The sequence below is a fragment of the Lepisma saccharinum genome, chromosome 21 (assembly GCF_977018435.1).
Source record: "Lepisma saccharinum chromosome 21, izLepSacc3.1, whole genome shotgun sequence".
Classification (NCBI taxonomy): Eukaryota; Metazoa; Arthropoda; class Insecta; order Zygentoma; family Lepismatidae; genus Lepisma; species Lepisma saccharinum.
The window spans coordinates 20,945,271-20,965,602 of record NC_139249.1 but is presented as its reverse complement, the minus strand read 5'-3'; the positions used below and the strand labels follow the sequence as shown (position 1 = coordinate 20,965,602).

General features: G+C 38.5%; 1 protein-coding gene across 1 annotated transcript in view; it reads right to left on the bottom strand.

The window, feature by feature from the left end:
• Positions 1-17,693, bottom strand: part of flz (transmembrane serine protease filzig) — a 112,471-nt gene extending 94,778 nt beyond the window's left edge. The window contains exon 1 of the mRNA XM_083143141.1: positions 17,198-17,693. The gene's annotated coding sequence lies outside the window, so the exon portion shown is untranslated. The remainder of the gene's footprint in view (positions 1-17,197) is intronic.
• Positions 17,694-20,332: the final 2,639 nt, after the last annotated feature.

Here is a 20,332-nt window from a genome sequence, read left to right as displayed (position 1 = left end):
TAACAAAGAATGATAAAAATGAAACAAGAACTTCAAAAAATACTGAAAATGACCTCAAAGCCAAAAAAATTCTGCAAATGCAAAATAAAGACATTGTTTTCTGGTTCTAAATTAATAGAGACAGGGTGCTATCAGACTTAACGTTGTCTTCAAGGCTCAGAAAGAAATATTATTTTTCATCAACTTGCTAGTCATACTAGTAACTGTTCAAGAGATGGGAGATATTGTGCCAGGAAGAAAAACACTAACAATATAGGCAATGGTGAAAAATGCAGACGGTAGAGAATGATCTCCACAACTTCACCCAGATACTTAAATTAAATATATCTTGGCATTTAACTTGCCAGCAAATGACCCTCCTTAACACCTACAAAGGCAATCGCTCCACTTGAGTAATCGTCTCGCTTCAGACGTCTGACAGCAATCTCCGGTCAACACCGCGGTGGCGTGTTGTTTCTACAGCTTACTAATAATAGTCTGATGCGGATAGAAAAAAGCTACGTGTCAAGGCTATGTGTGTTTTTTCTTTGTTGCATAGTGGGATATTGTACAGAATAAAAACATGAACTCCGCAATTTTTTTTCAGGGAGGGCCAAGCAAGGTATTTTTTTCTCAGGGAGTAGGAACAACCCCTGAAAGAAAAAGTTACGCCCTTTTAATAATGATCATGTACAGTACGCTATGACGCCAGGGGTCTCGGGGTGGAATCCCGACCTGGATGTGGGTATTCTCTGTGAGTATCACTTCATCTTTTATCTTTTTTAGTTTTTGTCTAAAGTCCACTTTATACATAGATAAGCTAATCGGGACAGAACCTACAGTTTATAGTATGTGTGTAAATTAGCGTGAGGGATTACGGATAAAATAAAAATAAAGCTATTTAAAAATAGAGTAAACAGTTATGTCCTACGTCATCTACAGTAATCAAGATCTTTTAAACCGCACATGACCCTCGTTTTTAAATAGAAAATTTCCCAAAGACGATATGTCGGTATACAAAGAAAATAATTGAGTTAAATTTAACGTTTGTAATTATATATGTTAAAATGTGATGAGTAGAGACTGGATTTTAAAGAGAAAAATTTTAATCTAAAAAGGACAAAAGAAGGGAAAATTATTGTCAATAATTTTCATCATATCATCACTCATCCTCATCTTCGCTATTAACCAAAAGTGGCAGAAACGCTAAGTTAAGTAAACGAATTTTTTGTCGAGAATTTTTCTTTTCTTCGGGTAAGTGAATTTTGCTAGTCATATTATTTTCGCAACTGATATTAACAGGACAGTTGTTTTTGTACAAATTTTGGCGATCATAACTACACGTAAGTTAGATAATGAATACATGCTGTTATATCTCTATTTTTATTCCATCCTTTTTCCTATTCATGTAATTATAGCAATACAATATTAATTAATTTACATATAAGTCGAATAGATTTATAAATTATATTAACGTATATTAATTTAAGGATTTGTATTATTGTTATTTCTCACACACTTGTTTCAAATCCACTCAGCTTAACAAGACATGCACACGCATACGCACACGCACAAACTGTTTGCGTTACTCGGTCGTTCTGGACTGGTTTCATTAACTTATGTTCAATAGTTTACTTGCAACAAATTTTTGTAACCCCTCAGTTATTTATGAAACACCCGGTATATGCTCAGTAGATATTGCTAATTGGTATAAAGTTTATTTCACACACACTATAAATTATAATTAGGAACAGGTCCGTAGCCAGAATTGACCTCCAAGGTGACTCACGGGTTATCAGGGGGTGGCTTTGTAAATCAAGTCCATTTTTCAAACGTTTAACAGTGTTAAATGAAAGTAAATTATGTGTGGGGGAGGGGGTCATTAAGTTACATAAAGTTTATAAATATCACACAAATACTACATTTTTCTACATCTTTTAAAAAATCGCTTGAAGTGTTAATTGGCTGCTACTAAAATCATCCCTTAGATACTACGTTTGATGATGCAAATATTTATATCACTCAAGAAAAGATGGACAATATTCAATCATAGTGCCTAGCATACATTCCACCCACGGCCGAAACAATAAAACCCCTTCGTTCCCAAAACTTGGGAGCTGTTAACCTTTGACGCAGATGCGGAGGGAATTTGCATAATGGCATAAAAGTCACAGATTTCTGTATAAATGGGAGGTCGCAACATGGGCAGCGAAGTACAGATAAAGAAGCTCTCCTGTGTTTTCTGAAGTGTAGAGAGCAGAATCTCCTAAATACTTGCCGCTACTTAGACTCCTCCTTATAAATAAGATGAACGAATTTAATAGCTCCTGTTCATGCTCCCTGAATTTATCCTTCACCAAAGTTGTGAGCAAAATAATATCTACTGTACATTTCTACAAAATAGTTGCACAAAATAGTTTTACCTAATGTCAAGGGGGCTGACTTCAGTGCCAGGGGGGGCTCAGCCCACCCCCTGGCCCCTGCCTGGCTACGGGCCTGATGAGGAATAGCTGTCTCGATGGATAAGAACGTTAAGTGGTTGATTCATTGAATAACTACAGCTTTAAATCTGATGGAAGCAGTGAAATATGCCCTGTTACGAGCAGATAATAATAATAATAAATTTTCTTTATTAAGCGGGCGAGGTTCAGCCAAGTGCTGAACACTTAAGGCGAAGAGGGACAATTACGCAGTAGGCATGCATTTATTCCAATATCGTCGGAATGAGCAATGCTACTAAAAAGATCTCCGCCAGAAATGAAGAGTATAAATTTCTCCCCATGTGGCAAGTGGAAGCGGTTTCCTAAGTTGATTATTAAGCCTTATACGATTTTTGAAAAATATGATGAATTAGTATTTACCGAATCCCATGTATTCCTTATGGGACATCAACTTCAACTTCAAGATACGGCTCATCAAATGGGAGTTTCGACTTATCCTACTACTATGACATAGTTCAACGTGTCCTTTTTCCGTCCATGTACTTTTCTACGTCATCGGATGTTTGATATATCCCGAGAGAACGAATAAAATAATGGTCCCATAAGCCTAGTGCATTTCTCCTTGCCTCCTACGGCCATCCTGCCAGTGTTGCCAAACCTGATATGCATAATAGAGCTAAATTTCACCATTAATATAGCTAAAGAGGACTTTCAAGGAGCTAGATTAACGAAGGCGGCATAAAGTGCCTACTAGGGTAATTTTAGTTGTCAGAGGGGTGGGGGTGCTGCTATTACCGTTAGCTTTAAAGTGATGGCAATTTATTCTTAGTTTTCACCACCTAGATTTGGCGGCATCACCCATCTCAATAATTCAATGATGTTAATATAAAATCGAAAATAAAGGATTCCCGGATAACAATATTGTCATCTTCACCTTATGCAAGGCACAATATATAAAAATACCTGGGGAGGTAAGAGTGGGTGGGTGACGCAGCCTACATATAAATATCACGTCACATGCAAAATGTACAATAATGGCAAAAGTTGTTATTTATGGGTCGGAGCCAGTGGTGGCATCATAGTGGGGCAGAGGGCGGGTGCCACAGTTCACAGTCAAACGAGTGCACGAAAGAGCCAGATCTGGCTCCAAAAGAGCGAAGTTGGCAACAGTGATCAGCAGCTGCCCCAGCGAGAAAGACCTAGGGGAAATTGTCCCTCCTCGCCTTAAAGAATACATTCTTTAAAGGGAATATGCTTCAACAGCATCATGTAGTGCAAAGTTTACAAGTATTCGCAATTAATTCGTATTCCTAGGTACGTGCCTGATGCCACTCTACTATTAAATGAGGAAAGCCTTTATTGTAGAAAAAGGTGCACATTTCAAAGTCTGCATCAATGTTTGCTATGGAGCCCTTATGGAGAAGGAGTTGTTCTTGCGCGAATATTAATAAGGATTAAATCATTCTTGAAGCTTTTCTGGCGGCGAATATTGAAGAGGTTTTCTCGGGCAATCAGCCAGGTGATTTCCGGAAAGGCTTCCGAGAGCTAACGTCACTCTCATCTTCAGGGATTGAAGTGAAGATCCTTCAATCCCTGAAGATGAGAGTGACGTTAGTACTCGAAAGCTCGGTAGATTGCCAGAGAAAATCTCTTCATTAATAAGGATTTACGTACCCCAGGGGAATACAATTTCTTTGGAAACAGGGAAGAGGTCAACAAATTCTATTCTCGCTACAGCCCTGATAAAATACGAAGGAACAGTCCCGTAGTTTTTAAAAACTCCCCTCCCCGCCCCTTTGAATCAAAAGAAACGGGACGAAACCGTTGTTGGTCGCGTCCGCACGACAGCAAAGTAATTTCATGCCTAGACTTTATCCGAATTATTGTCTTTAATTCAATCCCAAACGTCCAATTCATGGATATTTGTGGTCAATTCAGGTCTCACAAATAACGTCACGGACAAGAAATTGCAAGTACCGCTTTGCTCACTCTGTTTTTTTATTTACTTCGGCGGGACGAAACTGGTTGCTCACTTATTAAGGTACGACTTGTTTACCAGGTTAGTAAGCTAAGTGGCGTTCTTGTATGGTTGAGTGCGAGGAAAAAGAAGAATGGTTTGTCTGTAATAACTGTGTAGTTGTGGATTTGGCCTGCGGATTTCGAGCTGTCACGGCAAAGCAAATAAACTCTCTGCTAAATGGATTTCAATGGGAATGCAATCGGCGATGAAGGATGTTGCTGTCCCTCACAGCGTGGTGGCAATGGTATATGACACCGCCACACTTTAACAAATTCCTTTTTCCACATTTACGCTGTATACCGTCTGAGGCAGCCAATTTCTGTTACCACGCTTTAGTTTGCTTTTTGGCTACTTTATGCACAGAAAGGCTAATCGAGGCTGGACTTACAGTTTAAATTGAGAACCGAACCACCGATATGTGCCTCCACCGGGTATCGAACCCGGGAACCCTTTTTTACAAGGCGACGACGTTACCACTACGACATCGGAGAAGCACGCTATCATGCAACTGCCGTAATAAAAAAGATTTGATTGTGAATTTAGTTACTTAGCGTCGCTTTCCTGTCACTTCTGGCCAATCGCGACGATAAGGATGAGTAATATGATGAAATTCATAAAAGGACATCACAAAGAGCACAATTGCCAAAGCGCCGGAGGGGTTAGAACATCGCGCTACGACGCCAGGGGTTCCTGGTTCAAATCCTAGCCTGTGCGTGGATGTTTGTGAGTGTCCATTCATCATATCATCACTCATCCTCATCTTCGCAAATTAGCCAAAAGTGGCACAAAAGGCGAAGTAAAATAAAGCAAATCAATCAATCAAACAATTGCCCAGGCAGCGATTTGAAACCCAGGACCACTAACTAACTACTAACATCGTAGCGGCTGTGCTAACCACTCCACCACGGATGTTGTTCGTAAAAATGAATTACTGTAACTTTATTGATTGAGTTATAAGAAAAGTATATTTATGGTGCACGTGACTGTAATTGATAATTATACCCCTTTATGCATGATATTCAATTTTAAATAATAAAAAAGCGTTCAGTTTTGGTTAATTAACAGCCAGACAGTTAAATTTTAACGATCCAATATTGTAAATATTGCGATAACTTATATCAATGTAGATATTTTTCAGGTCTAGCTTTTAACTATAGGTTGAGTCCCGATTAGCCTATCTGAGCACAAAGTAAACATAAACCAACTATACAAGAGGTTCTGATGGGGCTTTCCCTAGCTTTCTCCTCTTCAATTCAAACACTGGTTTTAGCACTTTTCTTGGAAGAGTGAAAAGAATTTGAATTTTCACACACTGTCTACTCCGTTTGATGATACAGAGTACATTTTTTAAAAAAAGTGAAATGGATGCCTATGTTCTCTTACCACTAGCTTACTGGTTGTTACTTGACAGTCTTGCTTTGTACATAATGAGTAGAACTCGGATATTACATTGAATGCGAATTTTGTTCTCTTCAAAAAGTTCGTATGCTTTCAGTAGTCATCATATGTGAACTGGCTGGATAAAAATCATGATTTTTATTTTTTTAAATCATTTTTGATGATTTTTTAAATTTAAATCGATTTTTTTTATTTAAAGAGATTTTTAATTTTTTAAAAAACATACTTGAAATTACTTATATTGTTTTAGCCCCTATACATATAGATATACGTTTCATATAGAAAGTATTTTTCCAGTAAACGGCCCTGAAAAACATTTGAACAGTTTGATTAAAGGAAATTAAAAAAAAATATATGCAAATATAAATTTTTCTGTTGCTGATAATGTTTGTTGAGTGTAATTTCTGTAACTTTTGTTCCAGTGAATATAAACGTTCTGGATGTACTCTATAATTGTAACTTAACATATTTTTTATAGGCTTTGTAGGTGATTTTTGGCAATTTTTTTAATGATAATTTGCCAAATATCAGCTGCCAAGTTTATTTACAGTTTAATGATAATGAGACTATTTACTGTGTAACATGATTAGTGTTTTATATATTATTCCACACAAAATGTTTGCTATATATGCCTATAAAAATGTGTTTAAGGTTTATATGTTACATTTCTTTTTGTGTCAACTTCACACCATCAATACATATATTTTGTTTCCTTTATTTTCCTATCTTAGAACCTAATAATCACCATTAAATTATTACGAGATTAATGTACTTTCACTGATATTTACAAAATCCTTATGTACATTATTCTATAAATTATTTATTTAAAGTGATTTTTTTTTTATCACCTCATTTAAATCTTGATTTATATCAATCCACATTGTCGGAAGAAATCCAAATTCTGCAAACGTCTCTTGCTACGAAGTATAACTTGAAGACTGCATTGTTGCAGACTAACAAGGCTTTGGCGTCTGAACAGCCACAGCCAGTATAATGATTTGTGGGACTCATGCTGTGTGCTGTGCATGTGTGTTTCTCGCAGTGGCGTGCATACAAGGTAAGCTACCGAAGCACTGCTTCGGTATTCAATTCGAATTTTGCATAATTCCCAGGATAATTAGACTCCCCGAAAGTGTCGAGAGGCATGTTTGCGGAACCCGTGAAAGACTAAACTGCCGCAAATGTGTTTTTAGGTGGCAGAACAGCCGCAGGCTGAACCTCGCCCTTTAATAAAGGAAAATTGAAATTGAAATCAAGGCAAGCCTTTCCCTTGATGTACTATTGTTTATTTAAAAATTATATATTCACTGCTTCGGCTATCTAAATGTTCACCGCACGCTACTGTGTGTTTGTGATTGTCCTTTCACCAATTTTATCTTATCACCTCTCACCCTCATCTTCGCTGTTAGCCGAAAGTGGCAGGAAAACGAATAAAAATAAAAGCAATCCAATAAAAAAACAACTAATACGCATAAATTTGATGCCTACTTCGATTGCCGAGTGGTTAGCACATTGTGCTGCGACGCCAAGGGGCCCGGGTTCGAATCCCATTCGGGCTTGGTTGTTTGTGAATGTCCATTCATCAATTTCATCATTTCATCACTCATCCCCATCTTCGCCAAGAGGCACAAAACGCGAAGTAAAATAAACTATCTCAATCAATGAAACTAAAACCTATTTCGATTATTGGTGCCTAAACTGCTTAACAAGAGAGACAAAATAACATTCCGACTTTGGAAAGTGCGTTTTCTCATTGCGCTATTGTTTAAGTTTCCCTACTGGTGCATTCGGGGAGCATTGAAAAGTGGTTCCCAATCTCATCTTCCTTAGCCGATCTCCGTGGCGAAGTGGTTAGCACAGCGCAGTACGTTGTCAGCTGATCTCGGGTTCGAATCCAAACCTTGGTGTGCTTTGTAAGAGTCCCTTCATTAATTTCATCATATCATCACTCGTCCTCATCATCATAATTAGCCAGAAAAGCGACATAAAATAACCTAATTCTATCGATGAACCAATCCCATCGTCAAGAAACCTTTAGTAAACATTCGAGTAAAGAGTGACGTCACCTTCAGTATACATAGCAGGTGGCAATTAGAAAAAAGTTCATCCTCTCTCTCCTAAGGAGAAATTCCTTTCTCACGCTCTTACGCACCACACGCCTATTTCTTGCGTGCGGTTAGGATAATGAGAAGAACGCAGGTCAAGGTCAGAGATTTGCTGCAGATACTGCACTGAGGGATATGCACTTGACCCTTCGAGATTTTTTAAGTTGCCCACCTCAGTACTTATAAACTTCTCTAATTTTATTGTGGCGCATTATCTTCAGTGTAAAGAATATGAAATGCGGCACAAGTATAGTAGTGGCGTCACCAGACTTTCTGGTGTGGCTGTCTGTTAAAGATTTGGGTGAGCCACATCTTCAAGTAAAAATATAGTTTGATATTCACATTAGTTGTATGTGCTCAAACAAGGAAAGCTTCCATTACAGTCATTATTGTTTACGCCTTTTCATTTTTCCTTTACCATGGGATGAAAGAATTACATTTTGACACGGTAGACCAGCCTGAATTTGAATACTTTCATATTCAACCATTTAATCCAATGAACAGAATCCACAATTGTGAAAACTAAAAATTTCGTTATGACTTTTAAAGCTTTTTCTTAGACGAGGTGCGAAAAAGTTAATAACAAAGTAGAATAACTGTGTTTCAGTACACGAACTGTATGAAATGTACAAAATTACAAAAAAAAAAAACAGTTGTGTTGGATATTCTCTTGTGTGGTGGATTGAGTAAAAGGGTCTCCCCAAGAATATAATATTAATAATAACAATAGTGATAGAATTGCAATATTTTTTTCTTACTTTAGAATAGTTGTCATTGCAAAATAACAACCAAAACCACAATAATTATTATTATTAATATTTGCACTATTCTACTATTCATACTATTATTACATTCCTATAACCATACATTGTATTATTGTATTGTAAGGTTCATGGCATTGCAAACACAAATTAGTAACGTTCCATTACAGTCTCAACGCATTAGACTATATTTTACTATATCTTATATATATTGTATTTCATTGTTATAATCCATGATATTTTATTACATTCCACTGTAACCACGCATTGTATTGGAAGAGTATTATTGTTGCAATGCTCATGGTATTGTAAACGCAAATTGGTAACATTTCTATTGCAGCATTTCATCACACCAGACCATATTTTATTATATTTCATGTATACATATATTGTATTTCATTGTACTATTATATTGCAATGTCTATGAAATTGTAAATACAAATTGACATGTCCGATATCACAGCATGTAAATGCAAACAATGTGATCCATCAATGTCAATGGTCTGACCCTTCCCCCTACAAAAATTTCTGACGACGCCGATGCTGATGAATGTGCGAGGATACAAACAGCGAAAATAACTTGACAACTCTGAAATCCTCACAAAAGTGCGATCTGTCCACCTCTGACCTGCGCTGCAAACCATAGTGCTCATCACTGACTCGCCGTCGGTGTGACTCGGCTGTCCTTGTCCAAATGAATGACCTCCCCGACTAGTCACGTTCCCATTGCAGGCACGTCTGTCTGCTCTGACCTGCTTCCTGATCTCCGCTTGAGAACCGCCATCGCAAGAAAAAAACTGGCCGAGGTGAGTTGGCTGTCTTTTTCCGCAATTTAGATTCGAACCAAACATCCGCTTCGACAGGCGATCAGCTTTTAATGAAACAACTTCAGAACCGGGTAACATATATCACCTGGGAAACTGTATCGCAAACTGTTCGGTCGCAACTTTTTGTCTGGGGGTAAACCTGTAATCAATCTCTGCAAGAGTTAAGTAACTTGTTACAATTTTACGAAAGTTGGTTACCACTGAGTTAGGGTAATCACACAGTCCAAGCGGAGATGGTTGTAAAAATGCAAACCTGTCCCATAAGGCACACACATCCACTGAATATTTACAATGTGTATTTCAGTGCTGGGATATTATGGATGTCCTTTGGATATCCTGTTTTAGTTATATTATTGTGTATACGCACAAGTTGATTTGTGATCACTCTATTTCTTAATATTCAAACTGCATCACGCCAGGCGAATTAAGGTTCTGATTATTTCATTACATTGTAAAGGCCTTCTCAGTGATCACTCACATTTCATGCTTATGACGCATTTCTGAGAATTTGTGGTTGACGACCAACCTTTATGTGCGACTCTTGAAAAATGTAAGAATATAGAAGGTTCGTGCAGATGGACATTGAAATGAAAGTAACAATTTGTAAATTACATGTTAATTAATTTTTCAGTATTTAATGTTATTAACATTTATAAAAGTTAATATTGTGTACAAGTGTGTTGGTTTCTGTGAATAGAGGAAGGAAAATGTTGAGTAAATTTCTCGTAAGGGACAGACGGCTGAAATTTGCTAGTTCATTTAATATGAATATTCGTACTTACGTATTCTGCATTGAGAAACATTGATGAAGGTGGCATTTCGCTTATTTCACGGAAATAAGCTCTCTTTGCGACATATCGAGTTTTCTTAGTTTCTTTTTGCCTTCGTTAACACACAAAATGGTGGTCACAGTTTCACTACCGTACTCGGCATGCAGTGTTTCCACCCCACTGCACCCAAAAAATACCTACGTAGCCCCACAAACCATTGACGCATAGCCCCACGAACCATTTCCGGTAAGGTTAGGTTAGGTAGGGACACGTATAGGTTACAATAGTCAAAAATTGGTTTCTAAGAAAACATGCGTAGCCCCACACACCATTCTCACATAGCCCCACGAACTATTGACACATAGCCCCACAAACCATTTGCGGAAACGTACCTTCTTCAGTTACAAAAACACATGTTTGGAAACACTGACCGGGATTACGTCATCACACACAGGCTACATCCACCTGGAAGTAAATGGATGCAAGAGCTTTCGTGCATCGGTCAGACATTTATATCGAAAAATAGATGATTTACTGGCAAAATTCAATGAACGATGCGAAAAAACACTTTCCCGAACTTCCAGAAGTAAAAAGAAACTGCATTCGGTAAGTAATTTCTCCTGACAATTTGATGAAATCCTTCTGTCCCTTACGAGAAAGTTACCAAATGTTGAAATGTGTTTGAAGTGTGTTATTTGTGAAAGTAACATAAATTGTTTTCCTGCACGCATAGGAGTTTGTGTAACTTAAGTTGTCGTATTATAACACCATTATTATAACACCATTAAGCCTTGTTTCCATGATATGAAAAACTCAATATGCTGACCAAGGCAGTAATTTATTTTATTATAAAACATAAACTAAACGTAACGTTTCTATTTCGAGTTCTGTTTTTGTACCTTGTTACATTTGTACTTGGTGCAGAGTCTGAAGAAGACCTTGCTAGAAGGTTGAAACGTTACGTTTAGTTTGTTTTATAATAAAATAAATTACTGCCTTGGTCAGCATATTGAGTTTTTCATAAGTTGTGGTAGTTCCTTGCCTTACCGAAAAATGAAGTCTGATTGAGGAACTTTAGCAAGCTTATGACAATTTACACAAAAGTTATTAGGTGCGTGTCAACATACTACTGTATGATTGGTATTAATAGGGCAGGAACACCTTCCGCTACCAAGTGGACTAACATACTATATTTTGCATTAATAATTCAACCAAATAATATAAATTATATTCACATAGATGAAGGTAAATACTATAGTTGGCTTCGGTGGTCCAACGCGCAGAGTGGTTGACTCATGAGGTTCCAGTGTTATAGTCATGGGCGTTCAGTTCATTGTGAGTGTCTCTTCAACAATTTCATCTCATCATCACTCATCTCTATCGTTGTGATTAGCCAGAAGTGTCAAAAAGAGCGACGTAAAACAACAAAATTACAAAAACAAACTCTGGATTTGAGTCCCAGTCTTAACAACGTCAAATAAGGAAAACACAAATGTGAAAATGTACCGATATCTGAAACATATACAAAAGCAATTCAGAAACATCCATGACATGTCCTTGCTGCATATAGAATTGATATATCTCGGACAGAGAGACAAAACAAAGAGATCTTCAATGGATATCTGCTAGATATCCATGGATGTCTGTCGGATATATATTCCAGTATGAATCCGTACTGTACCGGAAGCGTCTTCTCGCAGACACCAAGTTTTAGCACATGTAACTTCCGGTCTTCACTTCAGTAAGTAAGTAACTCAATGGAGTTGGGAAACTATCATTAAAAAGACAGATATACTTCTGTGGAAGTATAATCTAAATTAAGATTTGGGGCAAATATATTTTACCACCTGCCTTTGCTCTGGTTTCTACATGATCCAGCACACAAGAGTATTGACGCAAAATGATCTGAAGATAGTAGTGAACATTAGACATGTAGCAGAGGAACAAATCTGTATTAAACCTCACGCAAAACAAACATCAATGAATAATTATTGCCGACTCATAACGAAAGTACAAACGATAGCGAAAAAGCAAGCCTATATTATAATACAGGATGGACCAGAAAATGGTAACCGAAATGTAGAACCGTTTGCATTATGTGTTCGGTTACCTTTTTTGGGGCCACCCTGTACAAGTTCGTATAGTGATAATACAATCGAAAATGGAATAAATGTAAAATTTTTGTTGGTAAACCTGTTGCGAAGAGCGGTTCTTAGTACCCCTAAGCAACTACGGTGTCACTTTTACAAAGATCTTATCTGTGTATCAAACATTATCAGTAGGGCTCGAAAGTTGAAGAAAAATCCTTTTTTTCCCTAGTGTCCGAAGACGAGGCCCAACATAATATATGTTCATTTTGGGTCATTGTAGGCCAGAAAAAGGTGGGTTTTATTTGTCCTTTTTTGCCTTTTTCGGCGTTTTTTGGCTTATTGGTCCTTTTTTAGCGTTTTTTTTTAGGTTTTAACGGCTTTTTTTTTCAACTTCACCTTCTTTCGACTAGGTGTTTACTGACAATTCTCAATTCGAAGCATCATCAGTTAATCACCTCTTAAACATCCTTTCTGTAGTAAAGAAATAAAAAAAAGATAAATAAATATATTTGAACCATCCCTGAAACGAGAGAAAAACATTTTTGGACGACTGAAGCATTTACGGTACAAGGTCCTTTAACCGTAATTGTCTGGAAGGTGTAAGCGGGAACTTTCTCTTGTTTTGAAGCTTTTAGCACGGTGTATACGACCAGACAGCACGCGCCTGAAAAGATCTCAAGCATGGTAAGGAGGTGCCGCGCATATTCATTAAATATGTAATTAGAACTGAAGTTATTAATTAATTTGGATCGCATTTATACGTCCTTTTTCCTTTTTTAGGTTCTTTTTTTATATTTTTAGATCTTTTTATAGATCTTTTTTTTGGCAATTTATAGGTCTTCAACTTCCAAGCCATAAATTATCAGCTATTCACAAACATCTGGATGCTTGTCACCGTGGGCTACGAATCACCTTTAACCACCTCGGTTGCCGTTCCATCACGTCACATTATATGAGTGGTGTAAATGATACCCTAGGTTGCAGACACTAAAGGATCAAGCTTTCTTCCATGTGGTACACTCTGGGTTGAAATTTTACAGGCTGACTACGCCGCCTGGACCCACAGCCACGATAACCCTCTGTTGGGCTTGGGTGTATCTCCCCTATATATTTGTGATTATTCCTTCATTCATCTCCATCGTCACGATTAGCAAGAAAACTGGCAAAAAATGACAAACATCAACACTATATGCAGCGGAAATTCTGGACTTTGCATGCGTTCGACCTTCTTTTAGGAAATCGTCACAATTAAATTAAAATAGTTAGGTAAGTGATAGTTAATAAGAACAGTCTTCAAAAATGTATTTTTCAACATCTGTATTTGTTTTCCTAAAAAAATATGTCAGTGGGGTCTATGGGGCTGCGCGGTTAGGTTTTTCTTTTCCATGGAAAAGAGGGAGGGGGTAATCAAAGCATTCTCCAAAAATAAACACTGCTTAACTTTTACACCCAAATTACTACAAGTGAATGACATTATATGTGTGAAATATGTAATTTTGTACTGAAAATCATTTTCCGGGGGCACGCCCCCTCTTGGCCCACTCCGGATGTCCATGTTTCTACATATATAAAGAAAATAATATCGAATACAGAAAAGCTAATGAACTCAAATGCTGAAACTGAGCCACATATCCCGCCCTTCTTGGGTACGTTGCTGTAAAGCTTAAATCTACCATATTGTACCTTCTTTCCCTAAATTTACGACACGTATTTACATCCAGATTTCGAATTAAAGAGGGTGAAGAAGAAACTTTTCCTTCCCACCTGGGTTTTATGAATTGTCCTCCCAGGGTCATTTCAAAATTCGTTCCGAACTGGTGGAAGAGAGTTTTCATAATTATATCCTATTTCCTTTTATTGTTAACAAAGATTTTCAGTTTAGGAGGAAAAGCCATATATTTGCAAGTCAAATATTTTGTGAAAGAAAAAAGATTGAAACAAGGCTATGTATTTTTGTTCAATTGATTGCGGCTTAGAATTAATAATAAAAACTCTGAAACCTTGAAGGGTCAGGGGTGACGTGTGGTCAGCGTATCGAGCCCCTTTACCATTATTTCTGCCATTCGATTGATTGATTGATTGATTTAGTTTCTGCCACTTTTGGCAAATCGCGAATATAAGAATGAGTGTTAAGATTGATGAAAGACCACTCACAGAGAACACTCATGCACAGGCCGGGATTGGAACCCGGAACCCCTGGTTAGTGCGCAATGCTAACCACTCTGCCAAGGAGGTCGGCTTGTGCCTTTCGAGTCCGTACTATTCCTTTTCAAGTAGCTCCTCAATTGTGTTTACGACTTTGGACTAACACCAAAATTTGGAAGTTCTCGCCCGGGATCGAGTCCGGAACCCCTCGCACCACAGGCGAGAGCGTTAATTCTTTGGCTACGCGGGAGCTCTAAAATTAATATATTTCAAATATTACATTTTGTTAGCTATTGTTGCAATAAAACGATTTGAATTAACTTTTATTAGGTAGGCAATAACTGTTAGTAATAGACCAAAATTGGAGAGAATATGTTATGAAATTTTCTCCTGCTGTTAGGAAATCCAAAATTTCGGATTGATAGGCTGAACTCTCAGACTCGAATTATGTATACGAAGCAGTGTTACTCCGTCACCTGTTGTAGCGTGGAGATCTTAGACCAGTATTGAGGTGACGGGTGGTCAGCCCGACGAACCCCCAGCCGTTGTAGGTCTTCTCGACCGGATTACCGCTCACTCATTCGGAGCTTCCCAATTTCCTCACGATGGTGGGTTGCCACCGGCCCCATACGTAGGCCGAATAAATTCCGACCAGAGCCGGATTCGAACCTACGCCGTCCCGCAGCGAACGATCTTAAGACGAGTGAACGCCTTAACCCGCTCGGCTACGGAGGAGGACAATATATATGCAGTGGTCCAGTGTAAAGATATATTAGTCCAATTTAAATATTACCTAATTTAATTAATTTTGCAATTGTGCGAGTTGGAATATTGAATTTTCCTTTCGATTCAGTTATTTTTTCTTAAATAATGAGTTCGTGATAATTTCGACTTGTCCCCCTGCCACTCCCCCAAGAATTCTGCATCAGTGATGCCTCACCTCTCCAAACCAAATTCAATGAATGCACCGTTTATAGAATGAACAACGTTTGATTTTACTAACATTCCCAGGCGCAAGATGAAAAAAAAAAGTGGCGTGTCTAAATTTATGCTGTGTTTCTGTTGAAAAATTGTTACTTTCTCGAGCAATGTATTAACAGAAGTATCATCAGCGTAATTTGTGTTGGGGGTTGGGGGGGGAGGCAAGCAGAACATTAATCTTACGTCCCAGAAGGTTAACAAAACTGCCCTTAACTTGTAAATTTTAATATTCCCTTAAATTTCGGAGGCTAGTTCTCACCTTGCCCTTCAGTTACGCCTATGTATTTACAGTAAAGCCAATTGAAAACATACATAAGAACAAGGAAACTTCTTAATAATAATTGCAGTAAGTGTTTTTTTTTTGTTTTTTTTTTCATGTAAGCATGTATTATTGATCATTCACGTATATTTCTATCGGACACTGAACTCGCGCCACAAAATAATATTTCTGCAATGCGATTTGATATTGTAAGTTACCGGCCTCCGAGATGAGGTGGTTAGTGTCATAGCTGTGAAATCAGATGTCCCAGGTTCGAATCCTGGTCGGGGATCTGGAGTATTATTGTGTTTGTTGCATCATCAATTTCATCTGTTCATAATCCACCCTCATCGTCGCGATTAACCCAAGAGGTAGAAAGGCGACGTTAAATAATCAAAATAGAATAGTTAGCAACTACCCTGGTCTGGAATACAACCGGTATTTTGGCATACCAATTAGGGTTTGCCCAGGATATACAGTGTCAACAGAATGGTTGTCATGGTGGATGTCAAACTATGTTCACCAGCATGGTTCTATCCAGGATTTTCCCCTTGGGGTGTGTAAGTTTGCATTTAGGGTGTGGAAGCGTATATTTGGAGTATAGCCCTGTGAAGAAGTTCAACCTCTCTGTCTGTTAGCAAAAGGTATAGTTTTGGTAAATGCCGATTGTATTGTTAATCGACAAGTAATTAAGAGTTTGTTAATAAACCCTCTCATCCGGTGCTTACTTTTTCATGCTTTTGATGAATATAATATCACGAACCAGTCTCCCCGATGGCGTAGTGGTAACGTTCTCGCCTTGTAATCAAGGGGTCCCGGGTTCGATACCCGATGGAAGCACATAGTGGTTCGGATCCCACTTTAAACTGTAGGTCCAGTCCCGATTAGCCATGCTGTGCATAGAGCACAAACTCAATCAATGAATGTACTAAAAACATAAACTCAATCAATCAATCAATCTGTATCATGAACCTTCTGAGGGTCCATATATGCAGATTAATAGTCATTGTTCATCTGACTTTCGGAGGGCTGTTGTAGAGCCCAACTGAAATATTGTAATGCAATACGAGCCTGAGATGAAAACGAAGGGTTTATGGAAGTCAGATCAATCTTCACTGTTATAGTTATTGGCTCTGTTGAACCTTGGGAGGGTCCAGTTAGCTACAGGTTATCTGAGTTCCGGAGGGTTGTTGTATCGCCCAATTGAAATATTGTAGTGTAATACGAGCCAGAAATAAGAACGATGGTGCTATAGGAGCCAAAATAACCATAAATTGAACCTTTATGAAAAACATTTTAAAAAATAGGGTGGTGTTGAGAAAATTTTGGTGGGTTCTTGGGATGTGTGTGGATAAAACACTGTTCACGTATCTCGCGGCAACTATTACAATATTACATGTGCAAAGATGCTGAGTACTTACCAAGAGAAAAGACGAGTGTCCAAAAAGAGAATCCACGTGAAAGGCGCGATGGATCTTCAATGAATACAACCGGCAAAGAGATCCGGCCAAGGCAACGAAATTCCTCTGCGTCTTCCCTTGATCCAGGAGAAGAAAAAAAAGAACTGTGTCACTTAGAAAACACCATCACTGAAGCAATGATACTTCTTCTTAAATCTTCTCGAGCTGAGGCTTCTGGGGAAGGGTTTGTTTTTTTACTAGCAGATCAGTCCCCCAGGTGGAGGAGGGAACACGAGGACGCACTGGAGTTCACACGTGGACATCACTTCGACGTCCTCTGCGGCGACATTGACGGAAACGACAAAAGATCACCGCGGTACATCCACTGAGGTTCCACACTCGCAGCACCGCGTTGGTATCCTCGAGTTAGCGGACGGCAAATTCCTTCTGGTTCTCCCTGATGTGGGCCAAACGCCAGCGACGGGCAGGTTGGTCGCTCTACGGTAAAAGCCTTACTGACCCCCTTTGCTTCATCGCAGGCTGCTGCCTCTGAGCCAGGCGTAGGGGAAAGGATGAGCCAAGAAGAGGGGGTTATTAAAAAAAGAAGAAGAAAAAAGAAAAGGAAAACAACCGAAGCGACGGAGGGAGGGGAGGAGGACCAAAAGCAAACCAACCACTCAACCGTCAAGAAATGGGACACGGAAGCTCAGTCGCAGTGTTGCCAACTGCGAGGAACAGAAATATGCTGCTTGTACTTTTCGGGGTACTGAAACAGGGTTAAACCGAGGGTGTTACGGTGTATTCTGAATTTTTCCGCCCTGGCTGAGGTTTTATCATAGGTACACTCACCCGCAGTAAAAACTGAGACACCCACATCCTGAAATACTCGCTTCCCCGCATGCATGGTGTTATCTGTGTTGCCTGACTCCAGGGGTTCATCAAGAAATTTCCTTCTGAGGGTAAGGCCATTAAATCGCCTTGAAAGTCTATTTGAAAAAATTGCTAGGGGTGGGTGTGAAGAAATGTATGCCTATCTGCAGTGTGCGAATTAATGGGGGGAGTGCTGGGGATTTCCCCCACAAAACATTTTATCCCTGCCAGGGATGTTTTTATTCCCCCTCAAAGAAAATGTAATTGAAATAATAGTGTTTTGTCATTTGTTTGTTAAGAAACATAACTTAAAAATCATTCGTGTCCATTAATGGTCCAGCCACCAGAGATTTCCATACCGAAAAGTATGCAGCCTTGTGAACTAAAGGACGACACGATTCTACAAGTGACAAATCTCACCCACCAAACGTGTATTAAAGTGTTTACAAGAAACTTGTAGGTAGATTAAATGGACATTAAGTTTGAGCCTGGCAATAGAAATTTGGTCAAGTTTTCAGTGTTACTAGTTTGATAGCTATTTTTGTGTACGAGTTGAGTTACCTTAGAATGCAAATATACTACGTGTTTCTAAATGACGTGTAAATGCTATCATAAGCTTTAATGACCCAGATTAGAACCAATCATCTAAGCTACTTACAATCGCCAGGCAATAGTTTAGTTTACTGACTGGTAACATTATCCCCCCCCCACAAAAACTACCTCCGAAAATGAAATGACAAATACGCCACTGACTGGGCAAACCAAAAAAGCTTAAATGGAACACGGCGTGTACAACGATGGCTGAACTTCCTATTGAAAATTTGCTGCTGAAAATCTTCCATCGCCGTAGAATTAGGCAATACCTATAACGCCATGCAAATAACCTAATATTTCAGGATGTAAGTTTGTTAAAAAAATGGGGGACGAACCCCCGAAGTAGGCCCGCCTGCACCCGCATACATTCGAGTGTATGCGCTTATGCCCTGATGCCTTTAAATAAACCAGGACGTCTTTTTCTCTGAATTTATCAGTTCCCCGCTTTTCTTTTCTTTAAAATCTTTATTTATGATATACAATTACATATATACTACTACAGAAGAAAATAAAAGAAATAAAACGTTACACACATAATTTGGTTATGATTTGTTTTATGTTAAATGTGTATTAATATCAAGACTTGTTTTGGTATCCAGAACAAGTCGTCTCTGTTAGCATATGGATAGTTTGGAATTTGGTTATTTGTTGTATGTATGTTATTTTATGTTATGTTTTATTTTTTTGGGGTGGTTGCGAGTAAGTTTATAAAATAAAACCATTCAGGGATCCAGAGCAGTTGTAAATATGTTGTGAGGGTAGCAATTGGATGAATATATATTTACTAGGTGCGGTGATTTGAGAATTGTTTATTAGTTGGGTTATGTGAATAGAGAGTCGTTGGTTTTACACTTTGCAATAGGGAGTTTGATCCACTCTAATTTCCAGAGTAGGTTATATTTCTAGTATTCCGTGGTTGTTTGTTTTGTTTATATGGAGATGAGTTTTGTGGTAAGTTTGTTAGTTTTATTACCAATGACTGTACCCCTGACAAATGTCAGGATGATACGATACGTTTAAGGCTTAGTTGGACCTTTGTTCGACGACAGCCAAACCATTTTCAAAATTCCTTCTTCTTTCAAAAAACCGCTACGATATTCCAAATTCTGAAGAATTACGAGTTCATCTGTTTAGAATTCCTTGTGAAGCATTCTCAATTGTCGTATGGTCTGCTTTTGTTGTTATCTAGATAATAGCAATAGTTTTGTAGCCACACAACTATTGCGAATATCGAGACAACCTATAGTAACTGTGGTACCACTCAGAGCCCTGCTTAAAGCGGCACTAGGCCTCTGCTATCTACGGATAACCGTGAGGAGTTAAGGCTTCCGGAGCACGGTGCTGATCACAATATGTTTGAGCTTTAACTTTTTCTGGTAACATGTAAGAAACAAAGAACATTCAGTTCCATGTATGACGAACGATTTTATCAGTGAAACTTGTTCATACATCACTGTATTAGGATAGCGAGGAAAAAACTCAAGGTCTAACACCATTTGTGGTATGGTTGGCAACGTTGCCTCTTCGCCTTCTCCATATGATCCGATGACATACATATGCCTTCGGAAGGCATCGGAGAAGCTCGCCGTTATCATGGTCAAGGTAGTGTGAGGGAAGTCAATGTCAGTGTTACGGAAACTCCCCTCCCCCTCCTGTAGTGGCTTTTCTCCGGCATTCGGAGGATGCGCTTCT